The sequence below is a fragment of the Triturus cristatus genome, chromosome 11 (genome assembly GCF_964204655.1).
Source record: "Triturus cristatus chromosome 11, aTriCri1.1, whole genome shotgun sequence".
NCBI lineage: Eukaryota > Metazoa > Chordata > Amphibia > Caudata > Salamandridae > Triturus > Triturus cristatus.
In genome coordinates, this window is record NC_140594.1 from 374289289 (window position 1) to 374312545 (window position 23257).

General features: G+C 47.7%; 1 protein-coding gene across 1 annotated transcript in view; it reads left to right on the forward strand.

Moving 5' to 3' along the window:
* The first annotated feature begins 8055 nt into the window (after nucleotides 1-8055).
* The window catches only part of ARID5A (AT-rich interaction domain 5A), a 122714-nt gene continuing 107512 nt past the window's right edge, over nucleotides 8056-23257 (forward strand). The window contains exon 1 of the mRNA XM_085633460.1: nucleotides 8056-8697. The gene's annotated coding sequence lies outside the window, so the exon portion shown is untranslated. The remainder of the gene's footprint in view (nucleotides 8698-23257) is intronic.

Here is a 23257-nt window from a genome sequence, read left to right on the forward strand (position 1 = left end):
CTTTTCACTACAACTCTATAGCTAATGCCCCTTGCTTTGCAATAAACTCTTAGATCACTGATCCACAGGGCTGGGATGACTGCCTGTCAAGATCCTTACTAGCCTCCATTGTGCCTAACTTTTTATTTGGAAGTTGGAACCTTTCTAAAATTAAAAAAAACTTTTAAACCCTTTCCTATCTTTCCTAAGCCTTTTTAATATGTTATTCGAACGGAGGTCTACACAGGGCTGTAGAATTCTAATATATAACAAATAAAAACATTCTGAAAAATGTTTTGAGTCTTAAGTCAATAGTGGATTTCTTATGCAAAAATCACTCATGACAAAGTGGTACTGTGAAACACAAGTTCAGGATCCCATGCTGTAACACCAATGTAGGAAGGTGGGGCATTATGTGGTGATGCTGTTCAGGCTTCACTGTGCAATACTCTCACAGTACCCCAAAGATGGTCCTTGGATTCACAATAATAAATCCTTATCTCAGTCCTGGTAGAGTGGCAAAGAGCAGTCAGGCTTTCCTAGAGGAACATATATTAAGCATTTCACAGTACTAACATGGACAATAAGTAATTGACACAACTCGAAAGAAATGCGACATCAATTCATAAAAATAAAGCAGATTTTTATATAGTTTTAGACACCAAAACGCTGTAAATCGTATAAGCATAACCGGTGTTATTGATTTTAGAAGCAAAATTAAATCAGTGCACAACAGTCCTGCAAAAGGTTAACATTATGGTCAATGGTAAAAAGCACAAGTGACAATCGGTCACTTGCAGCTCAAGTTGCATGGAAGCCAAGGAGGGTAAAGGTGAAGCAGGTTACAGGACCAGGCCACAACAGTGAGTTTGATTTTACCTGTCTCAAAAAGCCCAGGTGCAGAGTGGTCCTAGCTGTCGTTGGTGCTGAAGTGAGAGGTGCAGGAGAGCTGGTTTTTCCGCTTACACATTACTGGTGGGGAAAAGGGTGCAAAAAGTCAACAACAAAGCCACTGCTGACATCAGATGAAGGTTTTGCCGAGTTCCCTCGATGTGCCACGTTGAGTAAAGAGGGTGGTTGCCGAACTGGCGACCAACAAGACTTGGCAGTGGTAAGCACAGCAGAAAGCTATTTTGACATCCAGAGTTACGGGGGAACACAGTAGCTGCATGAAACTTCATGGAGGACAGGACTACGTTTCCACAACTCTCTGAGGGCCCAATGGCCAACCATTCTTTGGTTCCAGTATGTTGTTTCTACCTGCGGTTGCAGCTGACTAGTGCCACTAGTCCATGGGAGTCTGGTTATGCTTTTGGCTCTCAAAGGGGTCCCTCTGTCTGCGGGGAATGGAGCTTTGGTCTAGGACAAGCCACGGTTGTGCAGTTCCCAGAAGGTTGTCACAGGTGCAGAGTGTCAATCCTTTGGTTTGTACAACTCCTTTTGTCGCAGATACAGGTCTCTTCTTTTTTCCTTGTTACAAGTCAGATCTGAACTGTGGTTAGGGTGTCAGGGGCAGTCCTCAAATCCTAGATTTAGGGGTGTGGGTGCAAGTGGCTAATGGGCTACTAGCCCCAGTGGCTAATTCGCCCCTGAAGTGACCACATCTGGGGGTCTAGGTCGCTTTTTCTACCTAGAACCCTCTATTCTACCGCTTTTTAAAATGGCAGAAGTCTTCCTTGGAGGTATAAACCAGGTAGCCCACCTTAGAGGTGTGGCTAGCCTCCAGGGGCAGTACACCTCCTGAAAACCTAATTTTCCCACTTGCCCAGGTGCATATGTGTCTGGGGGCAGGGGGAGGGCATGTTCTTCCTTTGGGAGGCAGCCTGGTTGCATATTACAAGTGGTGCAGCCTATGAAGCTCATTGCCTTCATGTGCCGCTTCACTTCTGTCAGGGAGGGAGGTGTGCTCTCCTTCCTCCTTCCTGTCCAGGCCTTTTTTTATGACTCCTAGGAGAGTTCACACCTCCTGGCAAGGGGTCAGATTCCTGTCATTGTGGCAGCAAGCGCAAGCTGGCAGCCATAGCACAGGAAGGGCTGGGGCAACCAGGTGGGCAACCTCTAAGATAGCCACCTGGATGCATGCCTCGTCCTCGACACAAGATTCATGTCAGGGTTGAGGAGGCAAGTTGTTTGATACCAAACATGGCATATGTAGGTGGTACCATAATGGAACTGGCAACCTCGGGTTTGACAGGTGCTAGGCCGTGTTATCCTATGGACCGTCTATCACTTATAGTGTCCTTTAATGGTAAAGGCCACTATAGGACATATAAGCTTGCACTTACGTGTCCACACCTTTAGTAAAATGCACCCTGCCATCTGAGCTTAGTAGACCTTCCTTGGGGGTTACTGGCATATATTAACAAGCATTGGCATAGCCAATAGGTCTCGCCTTTGGGACCTTATAAGTGTTTAGCCATGCAACAGTTGATGTTGTTGCACCAAGGATATTATGCTGAATAACTTAACATTTATAAGGTCCCAAAGGCAAGACCTATTGGCTATGCCAATGCTTGTTCTTAAGGGCAGCCGAAGAGGGTATTAAGATATGGCAACCATGGCATACTGCGGGGTCAGGCTTGCTGGAGGAATGGTAGGCAGAGGTTGGGAAACGACTGGTACTTTCATAGGTAGCAATGTCCAATGAGCAAGCAGGATTGCCAAAAGATTGTCAAGTTCAGTTGAATAAAAAACTGGTGGATCAGTTGCATCTCTGGCCCAGTGAATGAGTAGGTTTAATGGAGGTCGTGTATATCTAAGGGAAAGTGACCAATAGACCAGTAAGTAGTACTGGTCAAGTGTTTGGTCAGGCTGTGGTAAAAGAATGGTAGATCATCAGTGAAGTAGCTGGTAGATTGACAAGGCGCGAGAATGTCCAGAGAAGTGTGACACTTATGTAGAAGTAGGGAAGAGGGCGTTAAAGGAGAGTGGGAGGAGTAGTGTGTTTAGAGGTGCAATGAGATGATAAAATGATTCATCAGCCTGATCTTTAGGGACTCTATATTTGTATGTAAAGTGATACTGTGAAATTGATTTTGTGAGATGTAGCAAAGCAAAGCGGGTCTCAGGCTCCTTCACTTTATGCCTTAAGGGTCTCTTTTGTGGAGGGGGACAGCCTTCCTTTCCTTGGGAAATTTGAGGAATAGATTGGAGCAGTGGTTCACATCACTACTAGTCCAAATGCTTGGCTGGTGAGTAAAGGGAGTGCTAGCTGAAAGGAAAAGTGCGATTTCCTAGTCACTTCTAGAGATGGTCGCCCACACTCCTGTCTTACTTGTTTGAGGGGGAGGGTTTGGGTTACTAAGGCAGGATAACTGAGATGCTATGTAATTTCATATTTCTCACTCATGGCTGGTGGCAACCTACAGCACCAGAAGTAGTTTATTTTTATTTTATTTTATTTTTTTATTTTTTGACACAGCAGCCTTGGTCCAGTGGACAGATATAGGTTGCTGGAGGGCTGGTTATTACAGGTGAGCAAAGACTGCTGCAGGTCCAGATGAGGAAAAAGACTGAAGGTCAGTCGAAGTAATTAAAGTAAAGGAACTGGGAGGTTACAAGAAAAGAATTGAAAGGTAAAATGTGGGCAGGGCTAGGAACGGAAGACTCAAGTAGATGGAGTTGATGTGTTTGGGTTAGGTGGCAGTAATAGCTTGGCCGATACAATAGTTCGACATTTAGGGGATTATATTTCGATGTGTAAAAATAAAACCGGGCAGAGAATGTCATTTTATAAAATCTCTCTTCGGTCCACAATAACTGAACCTTTAGTGACCGTAAAGCATGCATAACAAGGACGCTCATTCCTTCATAGAACCGGTGTAAATCAACTGCCGAGTACGTATTCTCCTGGGCATGTTGTATGCCGGGTGGTAAAGGACACATTTGTGTGACAGAAAACAAGCAACCAACCTCATCTCACTCTTAAGTACATCGGAGTTTAATTTAACGCTGTAACATCAGTTACTCCGAACGACTTCTCTGGGGACGAGGGCCCCATCCCATCCCCTCAATGATATCCACAAGCACAACTGTCCTTTCTATTGTTAAAAGGAACTTACATTTTTTCTTCGCCAACCGGTCCGCTTAAACGTTAAGCTACTGAACCCATGCTAAGCAAAACCAGACCTGCGGAAACGGAGCGGTCTCAGGTCATGTGGGACGCCTTCAGCCAAAGCTGGTTTTCAATCAACAGCACTTCGTATCATGGGGTTTTAAGACCATACCGGAGTAAAAGAATGGAAACTACATGTCCCAGAATGCTAGGCGGTGGAAGCTAAAAAGCCAGGTTTGACGGAAGCTGTGACACGTGACTTGACAGCTATACTTTAAGTGCTGTTGACTGAAACGTGGGGGATTTGGACGTCTACTGTTTGTAGGGACCTGGGAGAAACACGTAGTGGTAGAGCTAGTAAAATATGTAGATGTCTCGCGTTCCACCTGTGGTGGAGGAAAAAACATACGGAAAGATAGAGGGAAAGAGATCCAGGCAGGGGACAGAAAACGGAAAAAGCAGTGGAGTTTGAACGGAGAAGCTAACTTTGAACAGGATGGGGACGGTGGGGAATAAGGGAGAGTGCGAAGATGAGAAGAAGCATAGAGACCTGGAGTATAGACCACGGAGGGATGGAGTAAGTAAGGAATGAGGCGCAGGGAGGGGCAGACCGTGAAGGTTAAAGGCAGGAGAGAGGAGGCAAAGAAAGATGGTGAAAATATCGACGGGAAGTTAGAGGGGAATGACACGTAGGCGAGACCTAAAAAGATTCCGTTCCCCTACTTTTCCTTTTCAAAATTGTTTCCCAGGACGGCAGAAATAGCAAAGGCCTTCAGATAAGGCTTGGCTTGCTTTCGGGGACGTTCAGGACGGGCAGAGAAGGAAAAGGGCGCTGTCTCTTCCTTACTGCCCAGCGAAGACACGGACAATGTCCTCTTCTTTTCTGCGCTGGCAGCTGCCCCCCCCCCTCTCTTCCTAATATTCCGTCTCTTGCTGTGTTGCTCCTCACTTACTGAAAACTGTGACTTGAAGAAACGGTTCACAACCTCTCTTTCCTTCTTTCATTTAGTTGCTTCCCTGTGAAATGGATCCAAAAAAGACAAGCGCGCATGCCTCGCGCTGGCAGCAGGGGAAGGGGTGAGAGGAGGGGGCCTGCCCCGGATTCCCTTGCGGGAGCGAGCAGGAACCATATGTCAAAGCTCGCTCCCGCAAGGGAATCGCCAAACATGCACGCGATGCCATTGAAGGCAATGCAATGCATGCACGTTTTTGGCAGCCAAACTGAATCGATGGCTAAAGGTCTTTTTCCTACGCAGCGCATGCGTGCTGCGTAGGCGAGACCTAAAAATAGTGCATTGACTTTGCCACACATGGTGAGTGCAAAGTCGAGTTCGAGCAGTTTGCACTGCTCCTGCAGTGTGCAATAGTAGGCCAGCTGTCAGTAGTTTACTTGGGCCACTCAGGATGGCACAAACAGTGCTGCATGCCCTGGTGACCCCTTTAACACTCATGCTCTGGGTACCACTGGTACCATATACTAGAGACTTAAAAGGGGGTTAATGTCTTTGCTAATTGGGGTTACCAGTTCACACATATCAGTTTTAGGGAGAGAGCACTGGCACTGGGGCCTGTGCAGCAGACTCCAGGGCACTTTTAGACTCATAACCATCAGCACTGTGGCAAAATGTGTGAGGGGGGTGTAACCATCCAAAATTGCCACAGTGGGATGGGAGGTGAAGGACACAGAAAGATGGTGGGCTATGGGGATGAAGGACAGAAAGGACGACAGGTGGATGAAGGACATGGGAGAGAGAGATCAACGTGGAGCATGGGTAGTGGTAAAGAAGTGAGAGGGAGATGGACAAACAGGCTCTCTCATGGAGTGCTTCACAAAAAAGAAAACAAGAACTGCAATACAAAAAGCAACGGGTGGGAGGGGGATTGATGGGGGCAACAAGAGACGGGCCATCAAGTAATGAGGTGGAGGGATGACAGCAACAAGGAACGGAATGAAAGTGAGAGGAAAAAAAATCCTCAATCTGAACTTGCCCAGCGGAAAGACACCTATAAAGAAATCAATCAGTACTTGGTCCATGCTCCATTGAAGAGAAAAGCACATGAAGAAAAGTGAAACTGGACGCGATGATGGTAAGCGATGGCAATGAGAAGCAACGAAATGACAGTGCTGATGAAGCCAACCAATGTTTTTGTAATGAGTGGCCTCTAAGCCCTTCTTTTTTGTTTTTTTTGTTTTGTTAAGAAAAGATTGTCACAAGCAGGGCATGCGCTGTCTCAGGCAAGACCTAAAAAGCATTGGCATAGCCAATAGGTCTCCCCTTTGGGACCTTATAAGTGTTTAGACATGCAACAGTTGATGTTCTTGCACCAAGGATATTGTGCTGCATAACTAAATACTTATAAGGTCCCAAAAGCGAGACCTATTGGCTATGCCATTGCTTGTTTTATGGTGGCCTCCTGCCCTGCAGGGCTGGTTGGGCCTTGGCCCGGCACTGGAAGCTTAGGGTGAGAATATTGACTGGGTGCTGTGAATGACGGAAGGAATGGGGATTGGTAGGGTCTGTTAGTGGCTATGCCCAAAAGGAAAAGGAAAGGGAAAGGGAAAGGGGAAGGGAAGGAAAGGGAAAGGGGAAGGGAAGGGAAGAGAAAGGGAAGGGAAGGGAACCAGACCAAGACCTGCAAACACTATCAAAACATTGACTAACCAATCAGGGGTCATAGAAGGTATATAAAGCATGTGTGCATGAACATAAGTGTATCGTGTACAGCTTTGGCATGTTCATTTATATAAGTGGAAAGTGGGGAAGGAATTGGATCGGAAGCACACCGTCACCGAAAGAAGAGTACTCCCTGTCACAGTCGATGTTCTTTCTCTAAGCACAGGCAATATGCGTGTGGTACTTGCAAGCAGAGAGAGACTGCACGCACAGTTTGTATGCAGGGATAGCTGTGCTGCTGGCAAGCACAGGCAGTCTGCATGTGATAAATGTAAACAGAGATATACAACACTCACTGTTATTAAACAAGGATTACAATGTTGTTTGTAAGCATTTCTATGCCTCATGTGAGCAAGTCAAAACTATATAAGCTAGGGCTGTTGTTACAAAGTAGAGGAAAGGCGCAGGAAAAGATGTTAGAACAAGAAATGCGAGTGGTGAGCGCACGAAAAAAGCAATACAGTTGACAAACTTGGAAAAACCATAGGCAGTTAGACTGACACCCCTGCGCTGTCATTTCCATTTATGTCTGCTAGGGTGTGTGTGTGTTGCATTTTTTCAGTGCTTTGCACTTGCAGATGGGTAACACACCACTCCTTTGGAGCGCTTTGGTAAAAAAAGATTGTGTCTCTGTTATGTTGCCCACATAAGTAGTTTCTGATATCATGCATAAAGACTACAGTTATTCGCTTTTCATGTTTGGTGCTGCGCCTCTTTCTACTTTGTGTACGACCATCTGTCGGGACCTGCATTTATTCTTATACATTCTTATAAGTGTGATAACTACGGTGTTATATGCACCTGAACCCAAATGCCTAACCATCTGCGGGTACGCTTGAACACTAGGTCGCAACTAACACCAGAGACTGGAGGAAAATACAAGCCTTGGCTCAACTTTGCAAACGACGGGGCGCTGGGACAGAGAAGAGAAGAGGAGAGGCCACTACCAAAGACTGCAGAGTACTTCAGTGCCCCTCCCCTCCCCGACAGGACCTTGTCACCCCAAGCTACAACCTCTTGAACCAAGGCAGGTCCCGGCCTCACCCCCTCCTTCTCCCACCTTCCCCTCTCCTGCCCCAGTGCTGTTCTTTTGCTGAGGACAGCAGAGTCGGAGGTGCTGACGAATACAGAGCGCTGACGTAGGGGCCTTATTACTCATGCCTGGACCGCCTAACACTTCCCATCCCAGGCTCGGCCACGTGCAGGGGGAAACCCCTCCCGGGCAGTGCGTTCTGAGAAATGTGGGGCAGCAGAGGCACGAAGGTGGATTGTCCGGGTGGGGGATGGGGTGGGGGTGAAGTTAGATGAACCAAGAGACAAGAAAGAGGCGCTGAGGGGACAGGATGGGACAGAAGCGCTGAGGAAACAGAAGGAGACAGAGCTGTGCAGAGAAAAGAGGGACAGGGGAACTGAGGAGGCAGAGGGGACAGGAGCACTGGGGAGGCAGAGAGGGGACAGGAGCACTGGGGAGGCAGAGAGGGGACAGGAGCACTGAAGAGGCAGAGGGGACAGGAGAACTGAAGAGGCAGTGGCACGGAGGAGATAGGAGAGGGCAGAGGCACCAAGGAGACAGACCAGGGCAGGGGCACTGGGAAGACAGAACCGGACAGACGACTGAGGGCACCGGAGAGGAATAGTGGCACTGAGGGCACCAGAACGGAACAGAGGCACTGAGGACACCAGAACGAAACAGAGGCAACGAGCAGGCAGGGACACTGAGGAGACAGAAGTGAGAGAGGGCTTTAAGGAGACAGCAGGAGCTACTAATAGGACAAGAGGAACAAAAACAGTAACAGAGACACTGACAGAGGGAGAGTCAGAGAGTGGACCGACAGGCGGGGGATAGAAGAGAGACAGCCTAGGACAGGAGATGAGGAACTGACTGGGGGAAAGGGAGATCTCTGAGTCAGGGCGGATCTAGCTGTGGCACCAGAGATGATCTGTGTCCAGAAGCAGGAGACGCCCAGGAGAGACAGCCAACAGTGATGGGTAAGTAAGGGCTGCTGTCAGTCCAGGAGACATTTACTTCTCAGCAGGGTTGAGACCTGCTCTATCCAGAGCCTGTGGATGTAGGGCTGATTGGGGGAGAGGCGGTAAATCTTGTGTGTATAGAATCAGGTGCGCTGCCCTATGCATAACCGAGAAATGCTCTATGCAGAGGAGGGGGCTGGTCCGTGCACAGCAAAGGGGAGGGGCTGATTGGAACAACTTGAATGCGTCCCGTAATCCTCAATTGGGCGGCTTCTGTATTCCCGGATAGGGAACTGTGCTTGGTGCAGCTGGGCTGCTCTGTCCGCATTTGCGAGAACCCTTGTATGTGCGGGCGTCGTCTTTGCTTTTCACAAGACAGCGCTGCTCCATGCACAGTTTGGGACATCGCTGTGCACAGCAGAAGGCTGCCGCATGCCCAGCACGGTCCTGCACTATGCATACCTGAGGGCTGCTGTGTGCACAACTGGTATCTTCGCTGTGCACTGCAGAGAGCGCTGTATGGACTGCTCTGCGCATCTGGCCCATATTTATAAAACATTTGCGTTCTGCTTGACGCAAGGACAACACAAAGTCTTCAATAAAATGTACAAAGGCACGCAAGGCCTGATTTGCGAGGCCATGGCATGCGTGGGCGCAATGGCGGAGGAACGTCGCCCCACTGGCTCAGAGCCAGCAGGTGAAAAATTAAACGACATTCTATCATCTTTTTATTTTTCACCTGCTGGCTGAGCCAGCGTGCATAGAGCTCATGTGTGTTTGGGTGGCCATCTTGGGCCGGCCAAACCCACATGTGCACTTAGGTTTCTCCAACTAGGCTGTATTGAACAGCCAGGTTGGAGAAACACCATAGACTCCCTGTCCTAAGCGGAGCATCAAACCTGCCCGCTCAGTCTAACCCCCACGCTGCTCAGCGCGGTGATTGCACAGGGAGTCTGTGATGCTGTTTGAGTGTCTGTTGGGACCAGGAAGAACACAGAAGTCCACAGGACAGAGGAGGCGGCCGGCAGATTCAGGTAAGTTCTTTTTAAAAAAAATTTTAGCCCCCCATGTCCCCCCTCATGCGCACCACCCTACAACTTTTGGTTTGTGGCAGCCGCCACTGCTGCTCCGCTGCATTACTTTACATTTAAACTTGGGGGGCTTTCCCATGAATCCACCCATAGATATTGGTGCATTCCCAGATTTACAAAGACTTGTAAACCTGGAAATGCGTCAAAATGCTATGCTTTCCCAAGTGAGGTGTAACGAGGAGAAATGTCTTTATTTCTCCTTTTTATTTCTTTCCTCCAGGTGCAGCACATGTGGAAAGAGGTAATGACTTTAAGGATCCTTTTTGTGCAGGACGTTGAAAACAAGCCTGCCTTTAGCGCAGACACCCTTATACCATGGTGCAAAGGTGCCTGCGTTAGTGCTAGGTTGCACACAGTGTGCCAGCGCAAGGAGAGAGCAGAAATGCTCCACATCTTTGGGCATATGGAGCATTTCTGCCCTCTACCTTTCATGCAACACAACCAGCAATTTTAATTGCTGCCCTATGTTGCGTGAACATTTAGTAAATGTGCTCTCAAGGGCCTTCGCTGTGCACTGTAAAGGGCTGCTCTACACAAATGGGGTCTGTTCTGTACACACCTGAGATACTGGTCTTAACACAGATGGCCACAACCATAGGCAACACAAGCTTTAAGGCTACTTGAAGCAGAGTATCTGGGCTGCCCTATATACAATTATGTTCTTTATAGGACCAGAGTAAACTTTAATCATCTTGCGGGGGCAGATTTACTAAGGGTTTGTCTGTCACTCTCACAATGCTGAGTGCTGCAAGTGCCACAAAATATCACAAACCGCAGCAAACAACAGCAATGGATCAGCTTACACTGTCAAAAGTCGCGCTGTGCCCAAACCCATTTGCACTGTCTCCGTATGTAGGAAGCTGTCTCTGTATATGCTAATGTATGCAGGAGATTATATCTGAGGTGGTCCACCACAAAAACCTTAGGTTTCGGAGCAAAGCTAGAATTACTAAAATAGTTTGATCTAGCTTTGTCCAAAATCCTAAAGCCAAAGAAAATCAGGCTCAAGCACTGGGTCAAGAGTATATCTCCTGATATACCTGCATGTAATGTGTGCTTTCCTGTAAACCACACGTTTTAAATATCGGACACCTGTGCTGGTGCTTATATGTAGGAAATTGGCATGAAGGGTGTGCCTACAGTTCAAAGCCTACATTAGACAGTGCAGTCGCGCCTTTGTGCCACAATGCAAGGCTCTGCATGACGCACAGCAGCCAGATTCAGCAAAAGTACTACCGATGATGTTATTGGCAAGCGACTCCTACTAAATCTGATACAACGCTAGTTTTTACCCTTTGCACAATGGAGGCTGCAATTTTGCTCTCTTGCATGAAGGACAGTAAATCTTGGACTTGGGCCTAAGTTATGTGTAGAGCCCACTGTCCCTACGCACCAAGGTGCACCCTTAACAAGCAGTGTGCCCAATTATATAAAAATATGCACTGTCCTCAGGGCAGGTAAGAGCGCTGACAGTTCGCATCCGTGCTGAGGAGAGCACATAGTAAAAGAAAGGGCTGTTGTTAGAAGCAGCAGCTCTATCTTTAACCAGGGATGGACTGGGCTCTGTTTATAAAGAGAGAAAGGCATCCCATTGCAGGCAGGTGCAGCTCTTTACTGTATCCACCTGCAGGGGAATGCCTTGGGATCCTTGGAATCCACTTTCCACCCTAGCAAGGGGAGCTCTCAGATTGCACTGATTGTTTGCCACCTCATATGTGGCACCCAGAATGTGTGTATTCTGATGACTTCTTTGTCTTTGCTCTCACGTCTGTAATAAGGTGCAGGCACAATGGCAAAGAGTTCTCTCATTTGAATGTGGCCATGTCCCCACACAAATGAAAAATTGCTCCTTCTTGATCGAGCCGGCACAACATGTGTGCCTGTACAATACTTATTATAGAAGTGGGCTCCCCAAGCATATGCAACTCCTTTTATAATACTCAGGGGTGAGGAGGCTGGGAGGAAGCAAGGAACACATACCCATTGCGTCCCTGGGGCACCCCTGTAGTGCTGTGTGCACAGCTGGGAGGAAGCTGCTCAGTATACAGCTTGATAACATTACTCACTGCATAGGGAAGGTTGAGCTATGCAAAGCGCAATGCTGCTCCACACTTAGCTTTCTTGGGACAGCGCCTTCTTTGCAGCTGGGGTACCGCAATACAGAGCAGTAGCCTGTTCTTTGTGCATCTGTGGTGGTACCTTTTCCATGGTAGAGGGCACTCTAAGCACATCAGTATCTTGCTTTATGGACAGCTGGGTGCTACTCTATGCACATCTCGGGACACTGCTGTTTGCACAGCTAGAAAAAAGCTAGGAGCACTGCTTAGTGTGGGGCTGGAAGTGCTGCCCTTCCCATAGCTGTGAGATACTCTTTGCACAGCTAGATTTATTCTATCATAGCCATAGCTAAGCATAGATGTTGTATGCACAGTTTGGAGGAACAGCTGTATATGGAGGTCAGCTTGATTTATACAGAGCAGGGTTACGTCTCACTGCACAGTTGTGGACAGCGGTATGCAAAGAGGGGCCTATTAACGAACTTGTCACGCTGTGCAGCGCAGCGCAGCGCAGCAAGACACCTTGTTGCACTGTACTGCGTGACAGGGCAAGGGCAGGAATGCATCATATTGAAGGCAATACGGCACATTCCTGCCTTTTCCCCTTCGTTTGGCCCCTTTTGACAGCCTACCACCAATGCAGGCACCCTTGCACCACGGTGCAAGGGTGCCTACGTTGCATGAAGGATAGTTTTTCTACAGGAAGGGTCACCTTTCTGAACAAAAAAAATCCTGAGATGCATATTCCTCTTTCTATGTGTGCTTCAGAATGCATCACACATTGAAAGAGGAAGTAACAAGGAGTAATTAGGATATTTCTCCTCATTACGCCTCTCCTGGGGAGACGTATCTTTTTGGCGCATTACCAGATCTACCAGTTCTGGTAAATCTGGGAATGCATCAAAGGCCATGGGAGTTTCGTGGGAGCACCCACCCAACGCCCATAGAATGCTGTCCCAGGGCATAGTAAGGCAGCGCAGCAATTTACCCTGGGTTGCCTTACTCCACATTTATGGAGTCACTCAGAGCCATGCAAAATGGCCTAGCGTGGTTTCTTAAATCTCATTTAGGACTTGCGTCGCTCATGCACCACCTTGCGTGGTGCAAAAGCAAGCAACTCCACTTGTAAATCGGCCAAAAAGTGCGCTGCGCACACTCATAGTTGGCAGGTGTTTGGAAACACTATGACGATTCTGTTGTAGGAAATTGAGTGGTTGTCAACCTGATTGACAGATAAATTGTTCTAGGTTCAACCTAACTTACCTTTGGTAACGTGGAGTCAGCAGTCAAGCTAAATCCTCGTAGAAAACGCATGAGATACAGTGTTTGACAAACCAAACGTTTGTCAGGAAACATCTTAAAATAATTTAAAAAGGAATTCAAGGTAAAAAGGTATCAGAATCGAAGAGCTACAATTTGGCCCATAAGGAACATAAAATACCAATGGTGTTTCCTATATATATTTTTTTTGTAAAACATTTTTATTGGCATTTGAAATGGTTACATACATCACATCTATCATTGCCGATGGTATTGGCGTACTAGTGATATCGCACGGGTGTATCATACACTGACTTAAGAGCGTATAATGTCAAGGTTGTAGATCCCCCCCGCTCAGTCTATTGATTGGTAATGTCCCTTAGAGGCCGATGTCAGGATCATTTAACATTCATGCAGGGTGATCGTTGTGCCGCGCTGGGGATGTGAGGTGTATTTTCCCCCTCGCACGTTTTCTCGTAGGGGTTATGGAAAGTCAGCCATATTCTAACCTTAAACAAACTTGGGGTATAGAACTGGGATGCACTGTGTCTTATGTTGCGACCAATGGTGTTTCCTATATGTTAACTAAAAGGAATATGCTACTTACCAGTATGCATCTGTTCTTGGCATGTAGAGCTGCAGAGTTGTACACTTAGCATAGATCGCCATCTGGTGTTGGGCCCGAATGTTTGCAGTTTGTTTTTGTTCTTTGGACAGTCTTTGGAAGTCACGAGTTCAGTGACTCCTCCTTCGGTCCGTACTGCGCATGGGCTTCGGCTCCATCCTCAGATTGTTTTTCACCAACAGGGAAATGATGGAGCGTAGTAATAACAGTGAGAAACCCATGTGTGTTGTATCTAAATAAGATGGACTGGAACGGATACAGGTAGCCGGGGAGGCGGGTGGGCGTGTACAACTCTGCAGCTCTACATGCCAAGAACAGATGCATACTGGTAAGTAGCATATTCCGTTCGAGGCATATGAGCTGCAGATTGTACACTTAGCATAGATTATATAGCAGTACCCAACCTTAGCGGCGACCACTGGTATCCGTTTCAGCGGTTTGAAAAAGTGTCTTTAGTACAGCCTGGCCCACACTAGCTTGTTGCTTGGAATGCACGTCTACACAGTAATGTTTTGTGAAGGTGTGCGGTGTTGACCATGTGGCTGCTTTGCAGATGTCATCTAAGGGTATGTTTCCTAGAAAAGCCATAGAAGCCCCTAACTTTCTAGTAGAGTGGGCTTTAGGTGGAACAGATAATGTTCTTTTTGCCTTTTGATAGCAAATTTGTATGCACTTTACAATCCACCTAGCTATCCCTGATTTAGAGATGGGGTTGCCTTTATGTGGTGGAGAGAAGGAAACAAACAATTGTTTAGTTTTCCTGAAAGGTTGTGTTCTCTGTATGTAGTACAGTAAAGCCCTCTTAACATCAAGTGTATGTAGAGCCCTTTCCGCAACAGATTGAGGTTGCGAGAAAAAAACAGGTAATTCCACCGATTGATTGAGATGGAAGGGGGAAATGACCTTGGGCAGAAACTTTGGATTTGTACGAAGTATCACTTTGCTGTGATGTATTTGTAAGAAGGGTTCCTGTATAGTGAACGCTTGTATTTCACTAACCCTTCTAAGGGAAGTGATAGCTACGAGGAAAGCTGTTTTCCAGGTGAGGAACTGTAGCTCACATTTATGCATTGGTTCGAAGGGCGGACCCATTAGCCTTGTAAGAACTACATTTAGATTCCATACAGGGGAAGGTGGTGCCCTGGGAGGAATTACTCGTTTAAGGCCTTCCATAAAGGCTTTAATAGCGGGCACTCTGAACAGTGATAAATGCTGTCTGTTTTGTAGGTAAGCAGCAATCGCTGCTAGGTGTAGGCGTATGGATGAATATGCCAGGTTACACCTTTGAAGATGGAGTAGATAGCATATGATGTGCTGTATGGATGCATCTAAAGGGTTTATTGTATTGTTACGGCAGTAAACAACAAATCTCTTCCACTTTGCGGCATAGCATGCTCGAGTGGTAGGACGTCTGGCTTCCTTGATAATGTTCATGCAATCAGGGGGAAGGTTAAGGTACCCAAATTCTAAGATTTCAGGAGCCAGATCGCAAGGTTGAGCTGAGCTGGGTCCGGGTGCCTGATTTCTCCATGGTTCTGAGTTAGGAGGCATGGGGACAGGTGCAGTTTTTGATGTGGTACCACCGATAGCTGTAATAGTGTGGTGTACCACGGCTGCCTGGCCCATGTTGGGGCTACCAGAATGAGTGTGAGGGAGTGCTGTTGTAGCTTCCTGACCACTAATGGAATTAGCGGGAGAGGTGGAAAGGCGTATGCAAATTTGCCTGACCAGTTCATCCATATCGCATTGCCTTTGGACAACGGGTGTGGGTATCTGGCGGCGAAGCTTGGGCATTTTTTGTTTTCGTGGGTGGCGAAGAGGTCTATCTGAGGATGCCCCCACTTGTGGAAGAATGGGCGAAGAACTTGTGGATGCAGTTCCCATTCGTGTAGTTGTTGCATTTGTCTGCTGAGCAGATCTGCCATGGTGTTTTGTACGCCTGGAACGTGCTGTGCCAGGAGAAAGATGTTTTGAGGAATTGCCCATCTCCATATGCTCTGGGCTAAGCAGGAGAGCTGGGGAGAGTGTGTCCCCCCCTGTTTTTGAATATAATACATTGCAGTCATATTGTCTGTGCGAATGAGGACTGCTTTGGCTGAAATCTGTTTTTGAAAGGATTTTAGGGCTAGAAAGATCGCCAAGAGCTCCAGATGGTTGATGTGGAGCGACTTTTGCTGTGGCGTCCATAGACCTTGCATTGTGAGGTGTAGGAGGTGCGCTCCCCAGCCGGAGAGCGATGCGTCCGCTGTTAGAATCACCTGAGGAACCGGGTCCAGGAACGGCCGCCCTTTGGAAAGGTTTGTGGTGTTCCACCACTGCAGAGAGTGATGGGTGCGGCCGTCCACCAACACCAGATCCGTCAGCTGTCCCTGGGCCTGGTTCCACTGTTGTGCTAGGCACTCTTGGAGTGGACGCATGTGGAGTCTTGCATGGGGCACTATGAAGATGCAAGATGCCATCATCCCTATGAGCTTCATAAACACTCTTGCTGGAAGAGAGTGCTGAGGAAGGAACGTTTGGCGCAAGGCTTGTATGCTTGCGATTCTGGCTGAGTTTGGATAGGCAATACTTTTGGAGGTGTCTATAGTGGCCCCGAGATATTGCTTTGTGTGAGATGGTACGAGGTGGGACTTTTGGTAGTTCACCGTGAAGCCTAGCTGGTGGAGCAGTTGGATGGTGCTGTTTGTATGTTGCACACATTAGTTGTAGGACGCGGCTTTTATCAGCCAGTCGTCTAAGTAAGGGAAGACGTGAATATGTTGACGTCTGAGGTGTGCTGCTACTACTGCTAGGCATTTGGTAAACACCCGTGGTGCGGTGGTGACCCCGAAGGAGAGAACTGTGAACTGGTAATGTTGACCGTCCACCACAAACCTGAGGTACTTCCTGCGAGAAGGGTATATTGGAATGTGAAAGTATGCGTCTTTCAGATCCAAGGTAGTGAGAAAGTCTCCTTGACAGAGGAGCGGGAGGACTTGTTGTAGGGTGACCATGTGGAAATGGTCTGAATGTATGTATGCATTTAGAGGCCGGAGGTCCAGAATGGGCCTCAGGGTCCCGTCTTTCTTTGGTATCAGGAAATACAGAGAGTAGACCCCTAGATTTTGCTGAGTGACGGGGACCTGCTCTATAGCGTGTTTTTGGAGGACGGAGAGCACCTCCTGTTTGAGCAGTGTGGAATGTTCTTGAGACATTGGACGGTGCCTTGGTGGGATATTGGGTGGGGTAGATGTTAGCTCGAGACAGTACCCAGACCGAATAATTTGGGTCACCCATTTGTCCGATGTTATGGATTCCCAGGCGTGGATAAAGTGTTGTAGTCTGCCCCTGACCGGAGTGGGATGGTCTGGGGGGAGCGGAGGGAAGTCATTGTGCGGCCGGGGTGGCAGAACGGGTGGTGTTAGTTTTGCCCCTGCCCTTATTGTTGTTGCCCCTGTATCCACCCCTTTGGTAGCCCTTTGAGAAGGTATTTTGAGGAGGGGACTTGTAGGAGGTAGAGGCGCTATCGGTGGAGTAGCCTCTGCCTGTGCTACGAAAGGATGAGCGCCGAAAGGAGCGTTTAGGGGTCTGTGATTGTAATGCCCCCATAGACTTTGCTGTGTCCGTGTCCTTTTTCATTTTTTCCAATGCTTCGTCTACCTTTGGCCTGAAGAGATTTTGTTGGTCAAAGGGGTGATTTAGTATGGATGCCTGGACTTCTGGCTTGAACCCTGAGATCCTGAGCCAGGCATGACGACGAAGGAGGACACTAGTATTTATGGCTCTAGAAGCAGTGTCCGCTGCATCGAGGGCACATTTAATGGAGGTGTTAGTAATTAGCTTTCCCTCCTGTATCAGGTCATGAGCTTTACGTTTGTGTTTTTCCGGGATGTGCTGCATAAGAGCCTCAAGCTCATCGTAGTGTGCTCTGTCATAACGCGCAAGCAGCGCTTGTGTATTCGCAATGCGCCAGATGGTCGCTGCTTGCGAGGCGGTGCGTTTACCAGACGCATCTAGAAGTTTCGATTCCTTATCTGGCGGTGGGGCCTCACCTGAGGACTGGGAGTTAGACCGCTTTCTAGCTGTGGACACAACTAGGGAATCTAAGGGAGCAGGACCCTTAATGTATGTAGAGTCTGTGGGTGCCGCCTTGTACTTTTTTTCTATTCTAGGGTTTAAGACCCTGGCCCTGACAGGGTCTTTGAACACCTCTGCAGCATGCTTGGTGACACCCTTAAGCATGGGCAAGATGGCTGTGGACTTATCCTGAATATCAAATGTATCCAGTAAGAAGTCGTCTTCCACTGGTTCACTATGCATTTCCACCCCATGGTAGTGTGCTGCTCTCTGCACTAAGTGGTGAAACCCTAGTGAGTCCTCTGGGGGAGATGGCCTGGATGGGTAGAGGTCATCCTGAGGCACATCCGGTATGTCAGGGTTTTGGTAATCTTCCTATGGGTCTGGGGTCCCCGGTGGTGTGGGGTCCATTGGGGCGTCCGCCGGGTCATAATCTGGATCCCCGTAATCCGGATCTGGGGACGGGGTCGGGGAATGATGAGGCAAGGGTGGCGGAGACCTGGGAGGGGGAGGAGGTGGAAGAGGTGGAGGAGGAGGAGGAGGAGGTGTAGGAGGTGGTGGGGAGGGCACTCTGAGAGGAGATGTGGCAGAGTCCTTCCGCTTGGGCGGTGGAGGAGGAGCTGGTGTGTCAAGACATCTTTTCTTGACAGTTAAAGTTAATAGCCCAGTCTTTGGATCCTTAGATAAGGTCTTTTGATAAGGATCTGGTGTAAAAAGGTCCAGTGGCACCGAATCGTCCGCTGGCGCCGATGTTTTCGGAGCCGAGGATTTGGGTGGTTTCTCTGCGCCATGCCTTTTTGGAACCTCCGGTTTTTTCGGCGTCGAGGTAGGCTTCGGCGCCGGAGCGTCAGTGCCGAGGGATTTGTGCTTGTGTTTTGTCGGCACCGAGAGTCCAGGCTTCGGCACCGGTGGCTTCGGAGTCGAGCTGGGCGTCACTTTCTTCGGTGCCGAACGGTGTTTATCGGCACCAGGCATCGGCTGGCTCGAGCCCGAGCTGCCGTGAGACTTGTGAGGCTTTGACACCGGGCCCGAAGGTGGGGTGATAGAAGCTGCGTGTTTGGTTTTACCCAGGCCTGCAGGCGAGGGTGTAACCTGAGTCTCTTTGGTTTTGGGCGCGGGGGTGGGAGGGGGTAGAGTACTCACGACCCTCTGCGCCGGTGTGATGTCCTCCACGTTGGAGTCGTCGGCCTCGGAAGCGCTGACGACGTCTTCCTCCTGCTCGGTGTGTTGTTGCCCCGAAGCTCCGGTGTCGTCTCCGAAGATGTCCGGTGGAGCTGCGGTCGATGAGTGCACCATGGTGCGTCGAGCTCTTCGATCCCGGATGGTCTTTTTTGATCGAAAAGACTTACAGGCGGGGCAGTCTCTAGCCTCGTGTTCTGGAGAGAGGCAAAGGTTACACACCTGATGGAGGTCGGTGTGGGGAAATTTAGACCCACATTTTGGGCACTTTTTGAACGGAGTCCTTTCCATCGGCCGGGACCGGAGTCGAGGAGGGCCCGAAGACCGGTGCCGATGTGTGGAATGGAGAAAAGTGCAGCTTCGAGAGATGAAGATAGATGAAGAAACTCGAAGAACGAGGATTTTCCGTCGAGGCTGGAACCGTAGAAGTTCGAAGCCAGAGCACGAAGTATCACATCCGAGCCCGATGGCGGTTAAAAACAATCTGAGGATGGAGCCGAAGCCCATGCGCAGTACGGACCGAAGGAGGAGTCACCGAACTCGTGACTTCCAAAGACTGTCCAAAGAACAAAAACAAACTGCAAACATCCGGGCCCAACACCAGATGGCGATCTATGCTAAGTGTACAATCTGCAGCTCATATGCCTCGAACATATAGTTAGACAACAACTACTTGACAGTGGAGCGCCCAGTGCAGCTAACATGGCTCTTGAAAGGGCACAGGCTGTGTTTTATCAAATTAACCCAGCAGACACTCGACCAGCTAAAGACTTCACACAGGCCAGCAGGGGTAAGTTGGAGTCTGTTGCCTTAGTGCTGCAGTCTTCTCCTCTGTGGGGTTGTAGTACTAGCTCTTGGCCTCTCATTTGGATGGGTTTGTAGGTTAATCCTGGCATTTCACGTGTATTTCTAGCACAAACCGAAATACTATAATCAATGTGTTATACCAGACAATTCTCTCTTGTGAGGACAATCCAAATTTGATAGGCATGACCCTTGGCAACACTCCCAGGATCCCAGAGGGGACCCTTCAGGTTGGTTCAGGCTTCTCCAAACAGGCGTCTGCTCTATACTCCTGTTGGAGCTCAGAGTCCAGACCGGAGGCAAACTGAGCTCCACCAAGTCTCCACACACTTTACACACGTCCCCAGCCATGAAGCACACAGCGGGGAGGGCCTGCCTCTTTGTTTTCTAATATCTGATAGGGTCTCTTCTGTCCATGTTAACTAATTAGAGACTGGAGGAGATATCCTCCCAGTCTTATCTTAGTGCCCAAGCCTCACACTCCCACTTCTCCACCCAGAATGAAGTCACAAGAACGCATGGGTATCATGGTGCAGTCCAAACTGGTGAATGTAATAGATTTTGTGAAAGAGCACTCCTCGTCTCAGCTAAGCGCTCCCACAAAGAAACCCTGTCTCAATTACCATTAGTGGCACTCAAAAATACATACGGTGGGGGCCATTACTAATTTGCCATATGGCAATCCAGTCGGACAATTTTGTAGCTGTTCTCTAGTTTGGCAGACATTTCCCCTCCGAAATGGTTCCCACGTCAACAGTGTGAAAAAACACCCAGGCTTGGCATACCTGTTGTCACGTATGTTATTTCTGGAAACAGACCCTCAAAGCTAGGATCCATTTCAAGAAATAACATTACGAATGTCCACATGTAGGGTGCACTTTTGACCTTTTTTCTGTCAGAGATCAAGGTGCTTGCATGCTTGTCTCAGGCGGAGAGATGCCAGCGTGAAGGGCATTAAAGAGTGGGCAGCTGTATCTCACAATACCGAGTGACAAAATACTGCACTGTGATAACATCCTGTCCATAACATCGACTTCCAGGATGCGATGAGGTTAGGTTTATATAGGTAAGTGCTAATTTTCAATTCTTATCTTCACATTTATGTATCTTGACAAAATGTCTCCAAATCTATGCAATTTGATGATACGTATATTGTCAAGGTATGTGAATGAGGGATTACGAACAGTAAATGTGTATGTATATATATATATATATATATATATATATAGAGAGAGAGAGAGAGAGGGAGAGAGAGAGAGGGATTCTATATCGATATTCAAGACAATATATTATGGCAGTATGAAACTTAAAACTCAATATTGTTGTGTAATATAAGGTGGAAGAGATACCCCTCAACTTTTGTTGGATGCCACATTACAGCCCTCCTCTAAATGAGGCCCAAAATCAGGAACTCCTTTCCTATCCATGAGATGAGATCCATAAAAAGAATTTCACTGGCCACTTCCAGCAGAGGCCCACAGAGCCGAACTCTACACCCACCTCTTGTCATCTTACCCTATTGAGTAGAAATTGCTTTTAATATTGTAGGCAGGTCTGTGCTCAAAGGCAAATGTAATTAGCTCACTGATAAAACTCAGGTAGTGAAATCATGTTCAAAGATCACTAATAAAAAAAAATGTATGTGTTCCAAGTCCATTTCTGATATTCAGGTTACATTATCATGGCTGTTTTTCTTCTCACAATCAACATTGACACCCCACTGTGCTACTTGCAGGCTTGAAACAGAACATTACGTGTTATCCTTGTGAGCAGACACGAACCTGCAGATGTCAGTCTGCAAAGGCAGTTGACAGGTGTCAATTCTGAAAAGGCTACTAAGGGAGGTTATTTCCTGCAACTCCGAGCCCAGTAATAACAGACATACGTGACAGCTGGTCAGGCAACTTCCAGTATATCAAAGTATTGAATATTCGATGTTTCTCAGAACAGTCTCCATGCATTTCATACACAGGGAGCCAATTTCTGAGTGAAATGGATTCACAGTTTAAAGGAACGCACTCTGACTAAGGCAAGCTAGTACATAGCTAGTACATGTAAGGCCTTGCAGATTACTAGACAATATGGTCAATAAAACTACCATTTTTTACTTACCTTTAGAGGTAAATCTAAATTAAATTAAGAGAAGCAATTATATACTTACTTTGCAACAATGATGGTTGATGTAGTAACTCTCCACTGTCCCTGCCCAGTCTCCTGGGAATACTCTATAACTTGAGTGTTTTTTCAAGGAGTATGGCATTAATGTGGGTTCCCTGTTCTTGATCCTGCTCAAACTAGGGAGTATACAGTGGTTCCACACTTTTGCTCCTGGTTCCAGGACCCTCTGTCCTGTGGAGGATAAGCTCTCTAGCCCAGGGCCCCCCTCCACTGCGCCCCCCTCCCCCACACTTTACTATTATGTCAGTGGAGCCAGTGTAAATCAAGAGGGAGAGGGGTGAGATGATTGTAGTGGCTGCTCATTGGCCAGTCTGGTGTTTGCCAGTAGGTCAACAGTGGGTGCTGGACTCCGTGTTGCCTTGAATCTGTCTTCTCTCTTAGACTCTTGGTCTAAAGTTTGAGAAGACACTTTATTTCAGAGGAAGCAGCAAAACATCAATCTACACCATCTCACCTGTCATCCCTTAAAATCTTACACCTCTTTCTTGATTGGTTCTATAAAGAGCTGCTAATCGCTGTCATCAGGCTGCAGTGGACAGCAATCAAAGAAGCTAGTCAACATTGGTGGAGGTGGGGGGTTTTATGTGGTGGATCTGTTGGTGACCGGCTGCCACAGGGAGTTCTATATCCGTGTTCTAGGTGGGCATTCTCCCTCCTTGGTATTCGCGACTGGCCACAACAGCATCTCAGGCTCCTCCTCATGTTGAGCTGCTGCATTAGATGTCATGGGATATTTTGTCTTACAAGATGTTGTTTTTGTGGTGCTCATCTGCACTTGACGATACGGTAATTTTAGAGGTTTGATGTGTCTACCCACTTAACTCAGGGTGCCCCCAGGCATCTTAATTCTTAGGCAGGACCTTATTTTTCGACAACATGTTATCATCATTTCTCATAGGTCAGGGTGTTATTACCCCCGAGTTTGGCATATGCCCAGGCTCTCTGGAATGATCAGGCTTGGATTCTGTAAAGAGAGCGTTGTTAATCCGCCTTCCAAGATCAAAGTGGTTTTGCAAATGCTGTGGTCTTTTAATCTCGTTTTGGGAAGAAAGAGTGGTTTGAAACCTCCAGCAACGACCCTCAGGCAGCCTTTGATGATTCTTAAATGATTCGTCCACAATATTGAGTTTTAAATATCAACTTGGCAGAATACCATAACCAGAATACCGACTACCACAATATTGTGAAGGTATACATGTAGGTCTAGATTTAGTTTTCTTAGCATCACAGGTATGTACCTTGACATTATACAAATCGTCATAGTACCTGGATGTGGAGTTAAAATAGTGAATCTCTATGTTCCTTGACTATGTACATACTAGTTAAGA